The following is a 23,945-nucleotide window of genomic DNA, read 5'->3' as shown; positions in this document are numbered from 1 at the left end:
AAAAGTAGTGGACTCGGGCGGCCACTTGACCTAACCTGATGGTCATATTGTTTCGCATGGATGACTGGAAATGTTGTTTGACCTTTTCGTGGTAGAGCCGGCTACCATATACTGCTTTCACGGTTGACCGGTGCTCATCTTTGGTCTAATAAAAGACATTCAAGTGCTGCAAGGGGACTGCGCATCGCATTCTCTTTTTCTGGGTCTCTTTGGACATGCCTGTTTCTGTGATAACTGTCTTGTACTCTATCCGCCCTCTCTTCAAGCAAAGATGGTAGGTCGTAAATTTTCCTCACAGAAGAAACTCCTAAACAGGTGTGTTGTTCAGTCACTTGCCATCGTCATACACCGTGGTATAGCGTTAAAGAAAATACACACTAATTTTTTTAGGAAGGAAGGGGAGGCTGTGCTCATATTTTTTACACGTGTATGTTATTTCTTTAGGCGGGGGGGGGGGTGAGAATAATAGTTATTTTGTCTGTTGAAAAATGGGTAGCTGTTTGGCATTCACCTGCAACCACAGGCATGTAAACTTTCCTCAGTTACTTTTTCATTTTGTTCCAGGACCGAAAAAATAGTAGTCCACCTCGAAATGAAAAATAACAGCAATTGCTCAGCAGTTGTCCGATCATTATTTTATAATTTTTTTTTTTTACATTTTAATTTCAAATCTTGATCTAGCTGATCTGCTTAAGATGGAATATGAATTAAATTCTTCAGTGCCCCTTTTAGGCCGGGATTACACTATACAAGTTTGATAAAAGTCATTTTGTAAAACTTGAAAAATGCGACCAATAAGATCATCGGTTGCATTTTTCAAGTCTTATAAAACTAATTCTATCAAACTTTTATAAAAGTTGAAAAATGCAACCAATAACAGCATTGGTAACATTCTAGCAAATGCAATCGATCACCTTATTGGTTGTATTTTTCGAGTTTTATAAATGAACTTTTATGAAACTTGAGAAATCCAACCAATAAGGTTATTCGTTACATTCTAGAAAATGCAACCGGTGACCTTACTGGCTGCCTTTTTCAAGTTCTGTAAAAGGACTTTTACCAAACTTTTATAGTGTAAAATTGAAAAATTCAATCAATAAGATCTATGCTCAGATGGCAAAATGTAATGAGTCACTTTTCAAAATTTCACGAGGAGCAAATTTGTAAACAATATTTTGTAAAAATGTGATACCGGAAATTTTGGACTTATTGCAATTTTCTTCCGTTGATTCCTCATAAACCGAAAGAGATGGACAAAATTTTCTCACCTTCCAAAATTTTGACGAACGAGACTCCAGAATGCGAACTAAAATTTTTGGGAAAGGTGACTTGAGACATTTTGCCCTCTGACCAGAGGTTTACGCGGGCTTTCAAAGGTTGAGAACTACTGCTCTAGATACTTTGAAGGTGATCTTCGAAACAGGTAGTCACTTAGCATGGATAATAATTGTGTTGTTGGTTGTCTATTGGTTTTACACTTTTCCCTTCAAATTACGAATAAGGCCGGGATTACACTATAAAAGTTTAATAAAAGATCTTTTATAAAACTTGAAAGAAACAACCTATTAGCCTATTGGTTACATTGAATGTAACCGATATGCTTATTGGTTGCATTTTTCAAGTTTTATGAAAGAACTTTTTTATAAAAATTTTTTATAGTGTAATATCCGGCTCTAGGCCGGGATTACACTATAAAAGTTTTGTTCGATACAAGTTTTACACTATAAAAGTTTTATACTGGAAAACTTTTATAGATAAATAATTTACACTGTAAAAGCTTGATAAAAGTTCTTTTATAGAATTTGAAAAAAATGCAACCAATAATCGTACCGGTTATATTCGCGCAAATGCATTCGATAGCCTTATTGGCTGCATTTTTCAAGTTTTGTAAAAGAACTTTTATCAAACTTTATAGTATAATCTCAGCCGTAGTCAACACATTGTTTGGTTTTCGTTGCTCCTAGATGAGTTTATTCAGTCCGATTTTAATTTAGTGAGTGGTACAGAGAGCATTATCGTGATAGCAGGTCATGACTTTCTAGCTGACGTCAGTTTGTAAACAGTGTCCCCGCTTCCCATCTTTTTCTTTAATGTTCTCGTATCAAGAATTTGGCTAGTAGCCAGGGTCGTGAGATGGCACTGATGACGATTTTGCTGAAATTTTTTGCCTCACCTCGCTGTTAGTATTTACAAAAAGAAAAAAAATACAACTCAGTGACACCTTGATGCCTTTATTCCATTACTTTGGCTTTTTATTTGTATTTTTGAAAGACACCGCGATTGAGGACTTCAAAATACAAATGCAAGGCCACAGCAGGCAAAATGACAGTAAGGTAAGTGGAAAAGAAATGCCCATGAAAAATATGGATGCCAATTAAAACTAAAATACAGCAAAGGTTTGGGAAAGTGAACTCACCCGGAAAGTGAAAGGACGTGATTTCGATTCCCCGCAGGAGCAGTTGAATTTTCTCTCTTTCTAAAATATATCATCGCATCAGCCAGCTGTTAAAAAAACCCTTGTATGGAATAACGGAGAGTGTGACATCATCCTCGGATAAAATACAGCAACCCAAAATAAGCAATTATCACGAAAAACTAATACACACAAAAATAACTTTTTAAAAAATGAATAGTTATGATAAAATAAAACACACACACACACACTGCTCACATAAAAAAATTGTGTCGTCTTATCAAAGTATGGATAGCTTCTCGATTCATCCCATTGTAATTTATTAAAGATAATAACTATCGAATATATAAAAAAAATTCAATCATCTCGTCATGTTTTAGTTTTTAGCCATGAATTCTCATTATGCTTCCGATTCGATCAGAAATTGCCTCCCCCCCCCCCCTTTCGAATAGCATATCATTCACATATGAATGAAGAATGTCTGTAACGTGTTTTTAATTCGAAACTTTGTTTTCAGAATAAACCAATTGGGGTGAATTAAAATCTACAGATTCATTATGTAAATTTGATGTACGAGGTGGTTCATTTTTCAGGTGGTATTTTTTATTATTATTTAGGTGATTCCAGTTTTGATCTTATAAGGATGAAAAATATAAATGATAATGGAGATTACCGGAGGAAATAACTAAATAAAAGGAAGTGGAGGGAAATAGAAAAAGGTGACGGAAGATGAGAGAGAGATACTGGAGTAGATTTTTGACTCTCCCTGCTCATTCGAACTTTTTATTGCCACGTGCTTTGTTCCATATAAAGTATGCTGCTACTCTGTTTTTTACTATTTGTTTGAAAAGAATATTTTGGTGCGTGTGTTTACTCGCATCGTCCAAGGGTTATTCCTTTCAACTTGTTTTAAGTTATCTTACTAGAGATAACAGGCACTCGCGTCACTACAAATTCATGGGCCATCAACTCGAAAGTTTTCTTTCCCATTACTTTTAACCTTCGACGTGTTGATGACCTTGTGGAAATGAATTTGTTTTCTGTTTGGATGATATGAACATTTGTTTTTGTCAAAGTTCATAACCTTTGCTATTCCTTGATTTACCTGAAAAGAACAGCTTATGTCTAAGTTGGTGTAATTAAGAAGCTAGGTGGCTAATAACTTGAGTGAGGGCAGCCAAGTATTTTTTGGTGATGGTTATTTTGTGGCCTTTTTATTTCAATATTTTGTGTGCCACCCGGAACACCTTTGCGTCTATTATTTACAGCAGTTTCTAAAATCGGTTTTAAAAAAGTTTTCTGTTTTTGTGATCTTAACTGGTAATGTTATAACACTAAGGCTCCCATTTCTCTCTTAGATTCGTTTCAATTCTTTTTATATAAATATAATTATTAAAATATATATACAAGGTGCATAGGTAACAGGGCGTATGGCACTTTACTTGCTAACCGTTTGTGTAAGAGGCATCAGTTAGAAAAAGTATCCAAATAACGTGCAGTACTCAGATATGTCATTAATGTTTCACGAGGACATATAGTTATCTAAATAAAAGTGTTAACTTCTTATACGGCCACCCTGTTCGCAAAACCCCAATTAGAAAGTTGTTGCCCTGTCTCTTCTGATGCAAAAAAAATCCACGCTTCCAAGTGCAATATTGAGATATTGGAATTCAAAAAACGGAGGAAAGTTGGGAAAAAATAGCTTTAAATACGGATGAACCGTTTTACCCGCATTTAATGCTGTTCTTTCGCAACTCTCTTCCATTTTTCGAATTCCAATATCACAGTGAATGCTGCACTTAGAAATGTGGAATTTTTTTGGTTGGTATCAGGAGACAAGGCAACAGCTTTTTAATTGGATTTTGGGAATACGAGGACGGTATAAAAGTTAATTTTTTTTATTTTAATAACTATACAACCCCTTGTAACATAAATGACATATCTGAGAACTGCAAGTTATTTTGATACTTTTTCAAATCGAAAGTATGTCTCTAGGACCAACGGTTTGGCAATAAAATGTCATACGCCCTGTTACCTATGTACCCTGTATACTATAGATAGTTATAGTGGATACAGTGGATCCCGCTTATAATGTTCCCCCCTTAGAACGTTTTCCCTCTTAATACTATTTATTTTCGTGGTCTAACTTATTAAGCGGGATCCACTGTACTATTATATCAATGAGGTTTATGATGAAATCGATAGTTTGTTTGACCTGGTTGATCAGTTTTATTGATAGTCAACGCTTGTTTTTACGGACTTGAACAATTGGTCTATAAATGGGAAGGGTGTATTGTGATCGGGATTAATTCATAAAAACTTGTTGGCTTGTAAAATCGAGTGATGATAGTATTTTGAATTCGAAAGTTTCTTGTAATTTAAGAGAACTTAACGGTTTACTATATCCACTTATACTCATCCTCTGCATTTTTACTACAGTCGATCCCGTTTATAACGTTCCCGCTTATGATGTTTTCCGCTTAGTACGACTTATTTTCGCGGTCCCAATTCTAACAAATTCTCATTACGATTTCCCGTTTAAAGCATGGGCGGAGATACGGATACGGGGGGCAGCGTCAAAAGTGGAGTCGACTGATCTAATGTATATATGAATTGATATCATCATCGTCCCCCGTCCCCCCAGACTTCCAAGTCTATCTCCGCCTATGGTTTAAAGCGTTTCCCGCTTACAATTTTTTTTTAAATACGTTATAAGCGGGATCCACTGTACATCACATTTAAGAAAATCTCAATGTAAGAATTTCTATGCCAAAGGGGGTGTCTCAAAACCTTGCTCGGGATAGATAGAAACGAGAGGTTAAGGTTTCTCTTCTATTATACAGTATTCCTGTATATGTCAGAAAAGAGAAGGACTTGGGCTCGTGTGTGGCAGCAGAACAAGGGCGGAGCAGAGTGAAAGCAGCTGTAATACTTCTTCAGGGAGGGACAGCGATGAGAAAAGGGGGCCCCGGGTTGTGGAATGAAAAAGAGAACGGGTTACCTGCCGTAGCAGAAGCTGAGCTTATGTAGTGCCAATGACCCCTTTCTTTGCCAACCTCACTTACCGTCATCATCATCACCCTTTCTTCCCCCATGTGTTCCATTCTGGAACGAGTCGTCATCAGACGTTCTTGTAGCTTTCTCCCTGACCCTTGGCTTCTTCCATCAGTGAAATCCCCTTCCTTGCCTTCCGGCCGGCGCTCTATACTTTCATGGTTTGGGCGATAAATCTGACTTCAGCCAGTAACTCAGTAATGACTGCCGCAAAGCGCATAGCCTTTATATTTACCTCATCATGCGAAATGTACACAATCGTTTTGTTTATTTCCATTATCTCAATGGCAATTTAATAACCGCATTGATTCATTTTAGATTCAACGTGAGACCCTGTGTCTATTGGTGACCAGAAAGTAGCAACTTTTTTTGCACTTAATACAGCAGAACCATGTTAATCCGAAATTGTCGGGACTAAGACTCGTGTTTGGATTAACGAAGTTCGTCTTTTAAATATGGAAAACTTTTTAAACATTCATTAAGGTACGTAATAGACAAGAGTTGCAGACCTGATAATTTCGTTTAACAACTAGAGTCCATAGAGCCGATGCTGAGATCCCGATAATCTAAAGTGAACGGGACCGAGGCTACTTCGGATTACTGAAAACTCGGATTATCCGAAAAGCAATAGAAATTGACTTTCGAGAGGTGGATTATACCTTTGTATTAGTACTTACTCCCACCTTTTTTGTTCTTAATTCAACTGCTCAATTCGCTAAGATTAGGGCTGCCAAAACCGATGGACTCTTTATAACGGAGGCTAAAAAAGGTTCTCGTACACTTTGGACTTGATATAATTGTTATTGTTATTTTTTTACTCTATAAATTTACTATAGAGGGGCTTGTGGGAAATTCCGTCGTGGGGGGTCTAACAACCTAGGGGATGCCCCCCCCCCAAAAACCGAACCTACGCGCATCAGTTGTAAGAATCAAACAAAATGAAATAACAAAAAGGAAGTAGTAGTTTGTGGAAGGAATTTCGCAAAATTCCAGCACCTCGGATCATCTAAAAACTCGAACTATCGAGACACTACTGCAGGACTGGACAAATCGCAAAAACATCTAGGCGCCAGAAATAATTTTTTGGCGCCAAAAAAAATTTTACTTGAAGAATAAGGTGCAAAATATAAAGCTTCTTTTGACTTTTTCAGGGAATAGTGACCTTTTTTCATGTTGGCAGCTATGCTGCTATAAATTCCAAACATTTTATTCTGCTATAAATTCCAAACATTTTATTCTGCTCTCAGCCTGCACTTTAGTAACTAAAAAAAGAAAATTTTAGGCTCCAATTCCAATTTTTCAGTCGCTATGATGACCTGGCGCCTGCGATTTGTCCAGCCCTGCTCTGTTGTATTTTTTTTCTCAGAAACTCAGTTCATCTTCTGAATGAGCGAAAGGAAACCCACAATGAGCAGGGCCTTTTTATCACAAAGGCACACCCGGACAACCTTCGTGTGAGTGACGGCGTGATAACATTTCATTGCTATTTATTTCATTTGTGGCAGTCTTCTAGGGACCCTAGTGTAATGCTTCATTCAGGTATCCGTGATACTGTTAAGATGATCGAACTTATGGATAAAGGTCGTTTCATCAATTTTTTTTCTTCAGATGTTCAGGTTGTAGGATTAGCGGGATTCTAAAATATTGGTAGCAACCAATTATTTTATCATTTATTTATTAAAAAACATAAACTACAGACTAAAGCCCGGTTACAATTCGCAAAAAATGAACACAAGATAAGACAAAAACATGTGCATATATAAAATAAAAATAAGATGAAAAATTTAAAAATATACATCACTTTTATTGCATATAAAAAATCAGTACAATGGAGAATTTTTTTTAATGTATTTGAACGATACGGGAGAACACAAAAAAGATTACAGCTTCTAAGATTGATGTGAGGAAAATAAAAAGTAATGAGGTTAAGAATATTAGGGCCTTTTCGTAGCCCTTTTCATATCCTTAGCGGATGCGGATCCGGAAGAAGTTTTAACAATTGGAATATACTGCGCCTTTCAGACGAGCCGAAAAATCTCCGCACCTAGGAAATGTTCATGCGGGTCCGGACGTCGTCCGCATGTGTCAAAACCTAAGTGCGGGTTCCGCATCCGCACATAGAAGTTTTGACAATAGGTTTATTCGGAGCTATTCACACGATGCGGATGCGGAGCGAATTCGTCCGCATCTTTGGCTACTTTTTGAAGGTGATTTTTCACGGAATTTTTTTAATTATTTGCCATAAATACCCTTAAAAACACCATATGATGGTCCCTGCTCATTTATAATGTACCTACATACGTCTATCCCTCCGTTTCCTTCTGAGATGGAGATATAGCAACTTTAACTGCCTTTTGTCCATATTTCACAATTTTATACAATAAAACCTGCCAACAATGGCCACTGACGGGACCAAAATTATAAGCCGTTCTGTTCATCACGAATATTTAATTGACTACATACTTTAATAACTTTTAAATTTAATTTAAAATTGTTAATTTTTTTCTTTTTAAATTTTTAAAATTATTTAAAAATATAAATATATGAAATATTATTTTAAATATTTGTTATTTTTTTAAATTTTTAATCTGTTAATTTTTTTAAACTTTAAAAAAAATACTTTTATTAAACAACGTTATCCACGTACGGTGTTCACTCAGGGCCGGATTAAATCGTTTGAAGACCCTAGCACTTGAATGTTTCTGGTGGTTCCCCCGATACCTACAAGTTTATTTTACTCGATATTCAGTCTATAAACTGAAAAAATGAAATTTTATATTTCAGAAGTGAGACTAATCTAAGGATGGGATTTCACTCTAAAAGATTTATGAAAGTTATTTTATAAAACTTGAAAAATGTAACCAATAAACACATCTGTTACATTCGAGAGAACTTAACTGATCCGCCTATTGGTTGCATTTTTCAAGTTTTATAAACGAACTTTTATAGTGTAATCCCGGCCTAAGACAGAATTGTGATGTGAATATTTCTAAGCACAGGCATTTTGAAAGTCTCTACCCCTCCCCTTTTTTACTACTTGCAAATTCTTTGATATCTCCTGAATTTTTTTTTCTTTTTTGTGGAACATCGAATGGTTTGGATGTTTTTAGATTTGATTTTTCGAACATAGGATGTTTTTGGAATTTTTCTTCCATATTTTTCCATATTGTATAGGTACATTATATTAATGAGCAGGGACCATCATATGGTGTTTTTAAGGGTATTTATGGCAAATAATTAAAAAAATTCCGTGAAAAATCACCTTCAAAAAGTAGCCAAAAGATGCGGACGAATTCGCTCCGCATCCGCATCGTGTGAATAGCTCCGAATAAACCTATTGTCAAAACTTCTGTGTGCGGATGCGGAACCCGCACTTAGGGTTTGACACATGCGGACGACGTCCGGACCCGCATAAACATTTCCTAGGTGCGGAGATTTTTCGGCTCGTCTGAAAGGCGCAGTATATTCCAATTGTTAAAACTTCTTCCGGACCCGCATCCGCTCCGTGTGAAAGGGGCCTTAGGTGCATCAATATCAAAGTTAAGAATTTTTTTCAAAAAATCTGGTAAGGGTTCTATGTCGGTGAATTTCAAATGAATCGTAATTGAATGATAGCGGAGTATTTCCTTTGATAAGTAATTATTATATGGCCGAGATTACACTATAAAAGTTATAGAAAAGTTCTTTTATGAAACTTGAAAAATGTAACTAATAAGCGTATCGGTTACATTCCAGCGAATGTAACCAATAGCATTATTGGCTACTTTTCACAAGTTTTGTAAAAGATATTTTATCAAACTTCATTGTGTAATCCCAGCCTAAACTGATATTTCTTTAAAATACACACACCGCAAAAACCTGTCTTGAACTCGTTCAATTTTAAATATGTTAAACTAAGTAACACGGATTCCAAATGATGCTACAGTATTATAAAACAGATCGAACATAGGAATTGAAAAGCAACAAGATAGTTTCAACATAGTGAAAAAACTTACTATTACGAATTATAAAACCCTTCTGGACGCAATATAATTAATATGTTGGTTAAACGGAAAAAACTGAAATATTACACCTAAATCTTTCACACAATCAACCCTTTGAAGTAATTGGCCGTCAATACTGTAATCATATACAGTAAAAGTGGAGAATGCTTCCTACTACAGGTAATAAATTTACACTTATCAATGTTTAAATACAACTTATTTTCACACCATAAAATTAAGTTTGTTAGTAGATTCTTGTAATTTAGCAGTGCCATCGACGTTATTAATAACATGAAAATTTTTTACAACATCAGCAAACATTGAGCATTTAGTATCAATACAATCAGGTAAATCATTTATAAATAAAAAGTAAGGGACCATTAAGAGACCATAATCATTGAGAGATGAAAATAAATGTACCTCATATTTTTCCTCTGAGTTCCTAAAATGTACATCGCGCGTACATATGTTGTGTACTTTTGGCCAATTTCCTTCGCGGAAGCTGGACACAGTCAATACCTCCTAGATAGCATATATGCGTAATATCTAGGAGGCGTTGACGCAGCACGCAAACCGACATTCGACTGGTAAAGTCATTCTTTGTTATAATCGTCCAATATCCGGTGTCGAGGGTGATCTCAGGTTGAACTGATCTGAAAAGCCATCGTTGGTTTTATTCTGTTTCGCCTTTATAATGCCGTAGGGGGGAGGGGTTGTAGTATATCAAAAGCCGCCTTTCTTGTGGAGAGAAGAAAAAATAGTGAAACAGAAGTAAGGTGCCTTTGGGTGACCATCGCATATGTTTTGATTGCATTTCCCCTTTTATCAACCCATTCTTGAATAATGAACTCGAATAACCGTATTTAAAAAGACATGATGCAAAGTTTTTCCTTCTTCTGAGGGGTCATCACATTCTCATCAAAAATCATTATTTAACGTGCTTTTCTGTCGATCAATCGGCGTTGATAAATACGTACATAAAATATCTCGATGGGGGGGGGGAAGAAGAAAAGACAGTGACTTATCCCGCTCATAACGTTTTTCAAAAAACCATCATGGGAAAACATTGTTTGTGGGAAAATGCTTTAAACGGGAAATCTGATAGATTTTTTAATTTCTGAATTTATTCTGGGGTGCTCAGACCGGTGCTACAAAATACTGTGGATGCTCCCACCGTATTTTGTAGCATCCATTGCACCCGCGGCTCCGACGCCACTGATCCACTGTATTATCAGGTTTTAGGCAGCATGAAAATTATAATCGGATACTATTTTACCCCAAAGCAAAATGTTTAGTACTGTTCTGCGACAAGCCCTCGGCTGACTGGAAATGTTCTGCGGTAAAAATCCCCATACATGTAAAATTGTTCTGCAGTAGCGGTAATTGTTCTGCGACGTCCGTCGCAGATTTCGGCACATTCTGCTTTGGGGCTATTTTAGATATCGATTCATTAAAATAGAGAATTATATTATATATATATGTAATTAGCTAACACACACTACTGTGTCCAATTATACCCCGTACAAGTATTTTATTATTTAAATCGTGCAGACGATCACGATATAAACGATGTTCTTACCTCACTTGGTACTAGTTTTATTCGATTTAGTTTTGGAAATTCTTAAAATTCCCGACTGTTAAAGTTTAAATCCGAATTAATTCGTTCGAGAGATAGTATGCTAAAGTTAATGAAAAGCCACCCTAGAATCGAATAAAAATTATCTTTAAAAAATAGGTTTTCCAGTAACACCTCCAACGCTCAAAGTGATGGACGTTATACCGTATATTATCCCCGACTACTTGTGCAGCTTAAGGGTAAATGAAGTTAAAAAGTTATAATATTGTTCTCATTTTTTTTTGTTTCAATGTTATTAGTTAGTGAATTTTATAAATTTTAGGTTCAAAGCAAGTTAAATATTTTTCTTGTATCAAAAAGAAGTAAATTCCAAATCCCCATCGTATCTCAAAGAACAGTCTATCACCCGTCATAATAATATTTTTGATGTGAATATGTCTAGTAAATCAGCTATGTTACCGAAACAGCTTCATTTCCGAAAAGTTGGTGTAACGAAAGTATTTTAAACGCTCATATATATCTCTACAATTATATGGAACATACGTTTACAACAATTTTTGATGTTGCACGGATGGATCCGTTGGAACTAATCCCGTATTAAAAATTGTCATTCACTCTTGAGCATTGTTCAATCATGTACTAAACCACTCTGTCCCAAAGCGGACGACAAAACCACCTAAAGAGGTAAGAGGTAGTAGAAGCTACGGTTATAAAATAGGATCCTCTATATGTTGGCTCAAGTTGGGTAGGATGAGACAAGAAATAGCTGAAGAGAAGAGCCATAGGCCGGGATTGCACTATAAAAGTTTTATAAAAAGCTCTTTTATAAAACTTTAAAAATGCAGCCAATAAGACGATCGTATTCTACTATATATATATATATTGCATTTGCTCGAATATAACCGGTACGATTATTGGTTGAATTTTTCAAGTTTTATAAATGAACTTTGAGAACTTTTATAGTGTAATCCCGGCCTTACACGTTTTACATTCACCGATGCCTAGCTTCTCTATTCGGCCTTCTACGCAATGAGGTTCGACTATATATATATTTTTAAGCATGTCGTTTACAGTAGAATTAACTACTATAGAAAGAGAGAGAGAGAGTGAGTGTAATATTTATTCTATGCATTCACAATTTTGTTAGCGAAAAACTTCCTTTTGCAACCTGCAATAATTGTCTCTAACAACCCGAAACAGATATCCACTCTACACACACACATCGATGCTGCTTCATCAGTCATTTGAGTTGTGCTGACGTTTTCTCAAGGAATCGGATATAATGCTCAGTGGATACTGAAAATGATGGAATTATTGATTTCTCAAAAACGTAAAATATAGACTTGAAATCACGAGAAATTTCACTGACAAGGAGGTGTGAGAATGAGATAGCAGGGAAATTCTAAAAAGACTAGATCATTCCAAAAATTAATACTAACGTATAAATTCATTACATACTTTGTTGCGTTTGATCTTGTACACTTGCCAGCTGTTATAACCAGAGCCGAATTCTTACGTAAAAAGGATCCATATAAGCATAGGCTTGGAATTTCGTCGGGGGGGGGGGCGGGATTCATCATTTTTCCCCTTTGAGGGTTTTTTTCGTTTATCACTGCAAAAACACTAAAATTTCGGCTTGGGGAATTAACCCCAAAAACCCTCACTTGCGTACGCCAATGCGTATACGAGCAAGGAATAGATTCTCGAAAAAATTCGAAATTTCGCTTCACTGAAGTGTTGGGAGTCATGGGATACATCTCTTAATATTGCTGCACTTTTTTCGCCGGGTAGAAGGACGTCCCAAACGATATTAAGTATCCCATGACTTTTGGCACTTCAGCACTGAAGTCATGGGATACCTCTTAATATCGTGTGGGACCTCCTTTTACCCGGCGAAGTGCAGCAATATTAAGAGGTATCCCATGACTTTTGGCACTTCAGTGTATACTGTATATGCTACGATAAAATGTGATAAATCCGGTTATCATGCACAATCACCGACCAGTTTATTATTTCATAAATGCTGCGAATTTATCAAATTTACCGGTGGTAATGCCCAGCTCGTATTGATAAATATGATCAATCAAATATCATCAATGAATTATTTAAATTTACCGGAGATAATGAATAAACTTCAGTCTAGGATGATGAATTCGTTCGGTAGTGGTGGTTATGTTTACACATGTTGATAAATACGAAGAAAGCCAACATTTCATATTTTTCACTCTTATATAAATTTTTGTGTCAAAATACATGTTTTGTACTTATCACGTGCGGGCAAGACTGGTAAGAGGTTGAATTAGAGCAGCGGTTCTCAACCTTTTTTGACTCGCGGAGCCCTTTTCAGTATATAATTTCTATGGCGGAGCCCTGTTTGATTCGAGGAGCTCTTTTATGTACATAATTTTTATGGCAGAATCTTGTAGGCCTCTCTTATTTACTTACCTATCAAATTCACTGATTCATTTTATTTTCCTCGAGTAGTCGCGGAGCCCCTAAGGGGTGCACAAGGAGCACCGGTTGAGAACCGCTGAATTAGAGTGATATTCTCATATTTTTCAAACTTACCGAGACGATTGGTGATTATGCATAAGTTACAGACTTTTTTTACATTTACCGTAACTTATATAAGCTATGTGTAGGCTACATTCGCTGTTCACTCCTCGTAAAATGTTGACAATTGAGGTATTAAACCAAAATGTGAGAAATCCTCTTTTTTCCCTCATCAGCTCCTACACGCTGGTTTTAAGTTTGGCTTTACATATGGCCTCGATAAGCATATTTCTGTGTCAAATGGATTAGTTGGTTATCATAAGACGAATTGTGTTTACATTATCAATATATCTTTACGCGTTAGTAAATTTTGAATAGAATGTGTTTATAACTTGATGTATATTTATTTGCTATCTAAAAAGTTTTTCTGATTTGTTAACTTTCTGGTAAAATACGAGCTGAGATTAAAGTGAGGTGTCACAGCTTTATATATAGATAAACATAAATTTCGTTATAATCTCGTTATAAATAAGTACTGTTTGATTTCTGCGGTCCTTTTACATGGTAGAGGCATTGCGTGATAGATTATTAGCCATGTGGTTGCTATATTTCATTTGTCGTTTCCCTCTGGTTCCGATTCCTTCATATGTTTGCTTTCAGGTTATAAATCACTTGGCATACTACTAAACTCGATCTGGATACAAATGTGTAAGGAATGATTGTCATCTGGAATGTTTCTGCACATAGTTTTAAATTGCGTATGTACCGAGAGGTCATAAATCGACTTGGTGAATGCCTGTGATCGAGTCATTTCCGAATATTTACTCGGAAACCGATTCAAAATGAATAAAAACAAGTTCATCTTGTTTATCGGAAGTGCAACAGCTGATTCATTCGATGGAGTTTCGAGACTTCATTCAACCCCTCCTTATCTGTATAAAAAAGGGTCGAATATACGAATCTCTGATGGGTGCGAAACTTAATGACCGGAAGTAAAGATAGAGGGTTGGTTTTCTCATTGCTGAAACTTGTATTTGTTCTTATCTACTGGGACCTATAGATGTTCAAGATGCGTTATTTGATGATGCACTTGCAGGAAGGATAATTTATTAGTGTTCCTTTGCCAATCGTTTCTTCTTCCCATCGTGAGCACACGTGGATGCAAGTGTGTCATTCCACTGCAACAAGACCATCTGCTCGTCTGTCGCAGCCAATCAGCTGACTCGGGGGCAAGTTGTTGCTACCTACCACCCCGTTGCCTGTCCGTATATAGCGTAGTTTTTTTCCTTTCCCTCATCATCCATTGTGATCGAAAGGATCGAGTAGTGGTTCCCTACTACGTGCGAAACGGTTCTTATAACTACTCTATATGCCCTCTCCCCAAACCTAGGCACTTTCTACTACTATTCTATGCCAGTGGAAGGATGCTGTCTTTTGTTATCAGGCACCAGTAGTTTCATTCTGACAGAGCAAGTGTACGATTTTCTGGCGCAGTGTCTCTGATTTGGCATGTTTCCGTCCTTTTTTGCTGGATCAATTCTCATTGATTGCGTCCACAAGAGATGGTTGCTACTGGTAACGGCATGTCATGACGTAACTGGAAGCACTCAAAAGGAATGAAACCGTTACCCATTTTGATGAGATTACACGTTGGGAGATTAATAAAAAATATGCTGTGTATATAGGCCTGTAGTGAGGAGGGGGAGAGTACATATACATAAAACCTGCTATGAATAATTGTGATACGATGTTGTATTGCTCATTATTTGTTGATGTGAATCGTATTTCTTGTTCAACATTTGAAGTGTTGTTTTTATCTCTACTACATAAAGTTGATTCCTGAGATTAATTGTACACAATTTCAGCTAGTGTGCATCGGGACTATGTACCACTTAATACCGATTATGCTTTTCAGCCTTTAGGATCAAGCTGTAATATTCAAAATCTGAATATTTTGGTCGTCATTAAGAGTACGGAAAGTTCAGATTGTACATAACACGTCAATGAATGTATATTTCGTTCATAGCATGAGAATGATAAGCAAAATCTGGAAATCAGTTTCATAACTAATTATCATGAACTGTTTCCATGAATCACATCAAGAAATTCCGCAGTGATGTTCATTCCAGAACAGTGGAATAATGTAGCCTCTAAGATCCAATTATTGTAATTATAAATTAAAATTTGGGAAACAGTTTCACAACTGATAAAGTTTTAATAATTGGTAATTATTATCTTATGATATAATAATATCATAGATAAGTTATAATAATAATATCAAGAATGTTGATGATTAAGTTGCACTATGTTGTCATTTCACAGATCGAGATAGATTAATTGGATAATTCGAAATTTTTTTCCAGTGACTTTGAGCTTCGAATTAAACAAGTTCGACTGTACTTGATTCTTTACGGTGTGAGCAAAATTAAAATTGGAGTTTTCTGAGCTATATATATCCATGAAGAAATTATGAAATTTTAGAACATCTTAATGAAGGGATGCGGAAGGGGATTTCCGAAACACCGGAATGCGGTACCTTTGTGTTCATCAGCTTATCAGCAAAGCACGTTCTTGTAAACTCAACGGTGTACTGAAGAAATAAGAATAGAAATGGTTCTACTGGAGATGTTTGTACACCCTGCCATATGAAGCTTGAGCAGTTTGGTCTCACATGTATGCAAAACATCAGCATGTGCACTATCATTTCCGCAGCAAACAACCTCTTTTTCTTTTCTTCAAAAAAAAAATTTAATAGTAACATCAATCAACTCCAATTTGCATAGAAACAACCTCTAGTGATGAATGTCAAAACAGATTTTTTTTTCTCTTTTTCTTACTATCCTTTCATTAAGACGTTTCCAAAGTCTCGTAGCTTTCTGATGAGTAAGTAGTTGAGGCTGTAGACAGCTCAGAATACGCAAGTTTTAATTATGGAAATCCGTGTACATATGAAATTAAATTTGTGATCATTATTTGAGTTATCGGGTTCCAACAGCAGATTTCTTGATTAGCAAACTGCTCATTTCTAGTGACGAAAGCAATTTAATAATTTATTAACTTAAATAATGGTGCGGCTTATTCGCCGAAGTTGCTCCACTGTCTGGTTTTGCCCGTGACGTTGCAGTTGACCATTATGTTGGCCCACGAACAGCAAGAAGTTGGCCACCCCTGGTCTAACTCGTTTAACATTAGATCCCTGTTCATATGAGCATTTCTTAAACCCTGTTTGGTTCGCCATTTAATTGCATTGTAAATTTCATGCTCTTTACAAGTGTTCGATTATAAAGTTTGGTTAATTAATACGAGCAAAATTAGTTTTGACTTCGTGTGAAGAAAGTTTTTGTAAAATTTAACATGCCTAAAGAACAATTTAGACTCTGTGAATTTTTTTCAAAAATTTCTCTTTCATTAGTGTATATTAATAGTAAATAACTACTTTCTTTGAAGGTTGACCCGTGGAATGATCTGTGAGCGGGTTCTAAGTTGGAGTTAATGTGTTTATTAATTTGGAGACTCTATTACAAACCAGTGATATAAACATCGCTGCATGTTTATGTAACGTGAAGCTTTGTTGTTTCTCACACAAATCTTTTTAGAAATAAATCAATTCTCTGAGAATGAGGAACGCTTTTATTCACTAAGTGGAAGGTATATAAACATCTTTGACAGCACGTAGTGTACATATCACAGTACCGGAGTCCTTGATTTACTTAGTGTGTAACCTAGAGAGTCCATTACAACTTTTTTTTCCTATTTCATGTTTTTAATTTCGGCTTTTCTTGTTTCTGTTGTATAATTTTAATACTTTAATTTAATTTAATATTATTGGAGTAAAATCCACAGTGCAATATAAGATCCTTTGGGTTGGGTAATTAGAAGGGGGTGAGGTCGCGAAGAACATTTTCCTCTTAGAAAGGAGAGGGACGTTAACAAAATAAGCTTGGAAGACTGATATGAGGGATAGGACCTTAGTTTACCCGTTTATATGATATGAAGTGAATTCGAAAGACAAAAAAACCTAAAATACCGCGTGAGGTGAAAAGAATAGTATTAGTTGTTGATTGCACCTTGAAGTTGCCCTCACCTGACCTAGCAAGTTGTGGAAGAGTACAGTATTAAGGAGGTACTCACGGCCATTTCTTCACGAGATCTTCGTATCAATTTTTTACGTTATGTGAATCAATGAGGCACGTTTTATTGAACAAATAGTGAAAGATTCGCTTAATTTTATTTTATATTCAATCATTGCTTTTGTAACAGAATTTCCTTTAGGCCGGTATTACACTATAAAAGTTTGATAAAATCCCTTATATAAAACTCAAAAAAATTCAACCAATAAAGTTCATAGGTTACATTCGAGGAAATGAAACTGATAATCTTATTGGTGGCATTTTACAAGTTTTATAAAATTACTTTTATCAAACTTTTATAGTGCAATCCCGGCCATAGAAGCTTTTGTTTTCTTGGAAGCATGTTTTAAATGCCGTAAGCGCAATCGTGTGACGGGAATGTTTTTAACCTTCTCCCTCCTTATTGTACATCAAATTGTAGGGTTTGAGATTTACGAAATTTCGTTTGAATATTCTCTTCTGTTGCTTGGATTGTGTTGAATCCTTGGCGAGCCGGAATATGTTGTGTGTATGGCAAACCCCTAGCCAAATGCGCCTTCCCTCGCAGAAATACCCCTATCCATCTTCTTTACATTTTAGTATATCTCCTCTTCGTATGACCTCCATGTGTATATGTATGTCCTGCTTTTTGGAGATCAATATTTCGCTCTCGCCGCTCGATATTTTTACCGCGTGTGGCAATGAGAACGGATGGTGGATGGGGGGGGGGGGTGTCGTTGGAAAGAGAAGCAGCGAGTTTGGTTCAACCTCATAGAGCTTTTACGATATTCAGCCTGTAGGATATACTGAGTGTTAGTGACCTAACATTTTTATTGGACTGCTATTCTCTCATCCCTTCTACGCCCAGTTTCATGGGTAAAAAACTTTTTTAAATTCGTTCCGGGGGGGTCCATAATTGCATGATGAGTCGTGTTTTTCGTAACTCGTCTTCCGTATGGCCCCTCGAAGCGGTGACTGTGCCAGATGGTATAGTTTGCTGTGTTCGCAACTAAGTTATTTATTAATCAATAAATCTAGTTATCAGGCGGACATTATGTGCCGTTTTTATAATTTTTGTGAATTATCAAACTGATTTAATTTTCTGATTTTTTTTTCCAAAAATTTTCTTTTTCCGTTTATTAACAGAAATGCAGTGTATTTAAAAAAAAAAATTTGTCACATTAAGTGTCACAAAATTACGAGTACGTATTATAATTACAGTGTGAATCCCGTTTATATTATTTTTAAAAAACCGTCATGAAAAACGCTCTAAGCGGGAAATCTCGATGGATATTAGAAATAGCTGGGACCACGAAATGTGTCGTACTAAGCGGGGAAACGTTCCAAGTGGGTACGTTATAAATCTAGATAAACTGTATAAAACTAATAACATATGAAATCAATAGTTCCAAGTTATATAATTGAAAGGTGTATAAAATTAACTCAAAATTTTCAAATATGTTACTTGAATCATGATATGATTAACTAATGACAGTGACGTCGGAGCCGGAGTGCAGTGATTGATCTAGATCGAGAGAACTTATGTGCTACGACCTGCCCCCCCCCCCCCCCCAGCGTCAGAGGTGGAGTCGACTGATTTAATGTATATGTGTATATATGAATTGACATCATCGTGCCCCCACCAGACTTTTAAGTAGCCTATGGACCGAAGACGACAGCTTCGCAGATATAAGTTGAAGGTTCCCCCATGAATTAGACAGTGCCTGCATACATAGTTACAGGTGATGTCGAGAAGAGAGGGCTGTTGATACGACACGGGTATGAACAAAGGAATGGATATATCAACATTTCTTATACGTACGAATTCAATATTCCATCTTATGTTAACGATTACGATTGACTTGTGCTCATATCATTCAGGGCCTTATAATAAGAGCTATCTCATGACGCGCTGGAGCAACAACATCTATAGCAGAAGGCCACCGCGCGAAGCTCGTGACGTCACTGAAGAAGGTCATCTCACCTATTGCCATTGGATATAGCAGACCGACCCCCGTATGCGCCATCTTTACCCTTTTATGTAGTATATCCAATGGCTACAGGTGAGATGACCTTCTTCAGTGACTTCACGAGTTTCGCGCGTAGGCCTTCTGCTATAGATGATATTGACTGGAGTCAGTACCAGCTGACGTCATCACCTTGACAGAACCGGTTAATTGCCATTGGCTATCCTGGTCTTTCAAGGTCGCGCTCTATTCAAAAAAAGTATTAGAGCAGTGATATCACGCACCTAATACGAGACCACACGCACTGAGTCTTGGTGACGAGCAATTTTCGCAAAGTGCTGAGATATAGCCCTGAAGGCGGATTTTGCTAGAAAAAATTTTTTTTGCACCGCGTTAACCGAAGAGGATCATTTCGTGTCGGCAGAAACTTGTAACTTTATTACTAGAGCCCGGATTATATGCATTTGCATATTTTATCTTTTTTCAGCATTAATGCATATAAATCAAAGAATTTTCAGAATAAGTGCATATTTTTGAAGGTTTATTTTATAAGCGTAATCACACCTTTTTATAATTTTTCAAATATAGCTAATACAGTCATCGGCGCACGCAGAATTTTCTCGAGGGGGGTTTCAGATTTTTTTTCCTTCTGAGGGGCGGGGGGGGGGGTGTTACGTTTTTTCCTGCAAAATAACACTAATCTTGGCTCAAGGGGGGTTAACCCCCCCCCCCTTTGCGTACGCCAATGAATACAGTAAAACCTCTCTTTTGCGGGCACCGACGGGACAAAAAAATTCGTTCGTAAAAGAGGGGTGATCGTTGATCAGGGGGTTTGAAATGCATATTTCTATTATACAAGGGGAAAATATTATTTGGCCGTAAAAGGAGGTTAACCGCATCTGAGGAATGTCCGTTAAGAAGGTTTTACTGTATTTTTATAACATCGGTTTTTCTGCCGCAGGTAGAATTTTGTAGGGCTGGTCCGATTAATCAATAAATCGGGCCGGTTAATCGATCAATTGTTGATTACATCTACCGAATAGGTGAGTGAAATGAAAAAATTATATTTTTATACCATCTATATTAATGTTATATGATCACAAAAATATTCGATTAAAATTAGATTAATCAGTCGATTAATCGATTAAAAAATTTTGATTTACCAGTTAAAAATGTTAATCGATTCCCAGCCCTAGAATTTAGTGAATTAATAGAGATGTTCATATTTTTTCCAAATATGAAGTGTTCTATTTTTAAGGCCATTTCTAGAGATATGTCAAAAGCGTTCTATTTTTTTAGAAATAACGTCTGAATTCTTTTGTCACTTGTTTTTGGTTATTGAGCAGCTACAACAAACTAGAAATTAAAAATGCCTAAATAAAAAATATGTAGAAGTTTTTTGCATATGCAGTATACATGTGTGGGGATATTTTTTGTAAATGCATATGCACTAAGATATAGAAAATATTCATTTTAAAAAAACATCTTTTTTTTTTTGCATTGTGATTTTTTAAATACATATTTTCTCTTTTTTGGTAATTTTTAACTTTTTCAGGATTTTTTTAAGTGCATATTTTAGCATTTTTAATGGCATATTTTAGCATTTTTAATGGCATATTTTAGCATTTTTAATGGCATATTTTAGCATTTTTAATGGCATGTTTTAGCATTTTAAGTGTACAATTGCATATTTTTCGAGCATATTTCGCCATTTTTTTAGTGCATATAATCTGGGCTCTATCACGCTAAGCGTTTGTGTTTTCCTAGCGTGGCGCATGAGAGAGGATTCACACCTACCGACACTCACGGCAGACATTCTTTAACATAAAACCACTGGGCATATTCATATCTATCGTATCGTGGCTGTGCAGGCGCAGACAGACATTTTTATGTTAGAGAAGGTATACTGTGCAGAGATGTCAATGACGCGCTATAGCGTGTCAAGTACCCGGAATTTCGGAAAAGGACGCATCAAAATTTGGTTCGCGTCCTCCGGGATGCGTTCTTTCCTAGTTCCAAGAAGATAGAAGTGAAGAAAAAAAAACCTCTCTCCAACTTTTTTTCAGTCTATCATGACCTTGAAAAAGCGGTTTTACTACTTTGTATACTGTACTGTATTGATATCATATATACGCGGGTTGTTGAAGAAATAGGATGACGGATTTCTTATTGAATGTGAGGGCCATGTACAGAATTTTCAAATTTCGGAGTTTTTATTCCCCTGCGGATTTTCTCCCCTCCGGTTACGATTTTTTACAGAAAATTACGGTACTTTCGCGGCTATCTGCCGGCATTCAAAGGCAGCGTCTAGACGGCTTAAATTCGCCTTGTTCCTACAAGATTGCGAATGCGCATTTTTTGAAAATCGTAAAGGATTCGGAACTCCTGTTCAAATTGAACATTTTCCAAAATCGTTCAAATAAAAAAAAATATGAATCTGTAATAACTCTATATTGAATACCCAATTTTGCCATCTAGCTGCTATGCGGTATGTAGTCACCGTTTCGCATCGCGAAAATCACGAGTGTTGTACGCAGAATCGACTTCAGGAGGGGCACAAGAGGATTTCTTCCACAGCAATTGTGGGTCACTAACACTTAAAAAGAATTCTAAATTAACGAATAAGAATGCATTTTTTCCAATATTTTAATTTGTTACAAAAATATTTGTAATTTTTTATCTTCTTTGATCGGGGGGGGGGGCACGGGCCCCCATATCTACTCCTTCCAGATTTTCCCTTTGAGGAAAATCCGGGTTCGGAACCCGCGGTTGCGCAGTGGTTATCGGCTAAAAATACGATTTTCTAAGGCAGCGGTTCTCAAACTTTGTTCACTCGCGGAGTCCTATATAATTTCTATGGCGGAGCCCTGTTTGACTCAAAGAGCTCATTTTTGTACATAATTTTTTTGGTAGAACCTTGTAGGCCTCTTATTTATTTATCAAATTTACTCATTTATATTATTTTCCCCGAGTCGTCGCGGAGCCCGGAGCATCGGTTGGGAACCCCTGTTCTAAGTTTTTCTAATTTTGAGTTGGCTATTTCTTTGAAAAAAAGCTTTGGTTGTGTGCCACGAGAGAGAGAGAGAGAGAGAGAGAGACGATCACACAGACCTACAAAACAAATATGTATGCATTAAATTTCAAATCCACGCATGACTAATTTGGAGGATAGGTGCAGGGCCACAACTGGGGGGAGGGGGAACAGCTGGGTCTAGTGCCCCGGGCTCTGGACTAGAGGGGGCACCGAATTCACCTTCTATAATTGCTTCTAAATTACACAAGGGTGCCATAATGCTTGCTTGCCCCGTTTGAGAAAGTATTTAGTTGCGGCCCTAGATAGATGGCCCCACCTACTGAACACAAATACGGGTGCGGGGCACACATATACAACCACACTGTCAAGTTTCACCAACACAAATTTGACATATCTCCCAAAGCCTCGAGAGGAGGAGGTTGAACTTGGGGGGTCTGATCCCCCGAAATGGGAGAAAATGACTTAAGAGGCGGTTCAAGTATTACGTAAGCAAATTTTTAGCCATTTTTGACCTCCTCCCCCCCCCCCCCCCTTGTCAGCAAAATTCCGTCATCAGCTCTGCCCCTCTGAATCCTAACGCATATTGGTGGGATTAGAGACTTACACGGGGGGGGGGGGCATAAAGGGGCTCGTGCCCCCCACCGACGATCAAAAATTTATTTTTTAACGCAAAAAAAAAAATTGTTTAATTAAAATTTCGGAAGAAAATTCTTTTATATGTGTTGTTGTTATCAATTTCTGTTAATTTCAATGCTATTTGAAGGCTATGAAGTCAAAATTTATCTTCAATAAATTCATTGCGACCCATCCTCTAAGTCAGCGGTTCTCAACCTTTTTTGACTCGCGGAGCTCTTTTAAGTAAAAAAAGTCTATGGCGGAGCCCAATTTTTTAATTATTCATCAAAGTTACTGATTTATTTTTACTATTTAAAAATATTTATAATTATTTTTTTAAATTTTACTGGTTTTTTTTTGTTTTCCTCGCGCGGCCGCGGAGCCTCTGGAGAGTGCACAAGGAGCCCCAAGGGCTCCGCGGAGCACCGGTTGAGAACCGCTGCTCCAAGCCATATAATGATAAATCGCAAAAACGCTTTTTTTGTAGGACAATAGTCATATTGCTTTTCTTATTGGACAGTGAACCGCTTATCGCGCTGGGCGATTCATTTTGCACGTGGCTTTAAAAATCAGCCCCTAGGAAAACACGGCTTTACTATATAGCCCTGATATCGAGTGGCTCAAAGAACACTCTTCAGCATTATCTGTAGACCACCTAAATCCTCAGACATTAACATAATTGAGCACATATGGGATAGCTT

The 23,945-nt window shown here is 36.7% G+C and overlaps 1 protein-coding gene across 2 annotated transcripts in view; it reads left to right on the top strand.

Moving 5' to 3' along the window:
• Utx (Utx histone demethylase) overlaps window positions 1-23,945 on the top strand; it is a 176,912-nt gene that overhangs the window by 49,359 nt on the left and 103,608 nt on the right. The gene's annotated exons all lie outside the window — the stretch shown is intronic.

Source organism: Pholcus phalangioides, unplaced genomic scaffold (assembly GCF_987345545.1).
Source record: "Pholcus phalangioides strain wild (caught in Gottingen) unplaced genomic scaffold, Ppha-v1.0 ptg000007l_1, whole genome shotgun sequence".
In the NCBI taxonomy this organism is placed as follows: domain Eukaryota; kingdom Metazoa; phylum Arthropoda; class Arachnida; order Araneae; family Pholcidae; genus Pholcus; species Pholcus phalangioides.
Note: the sequence above shows the minus strand (reverse complement) of the source record. Positions and strands in the feature narration are given on the sequence as shown.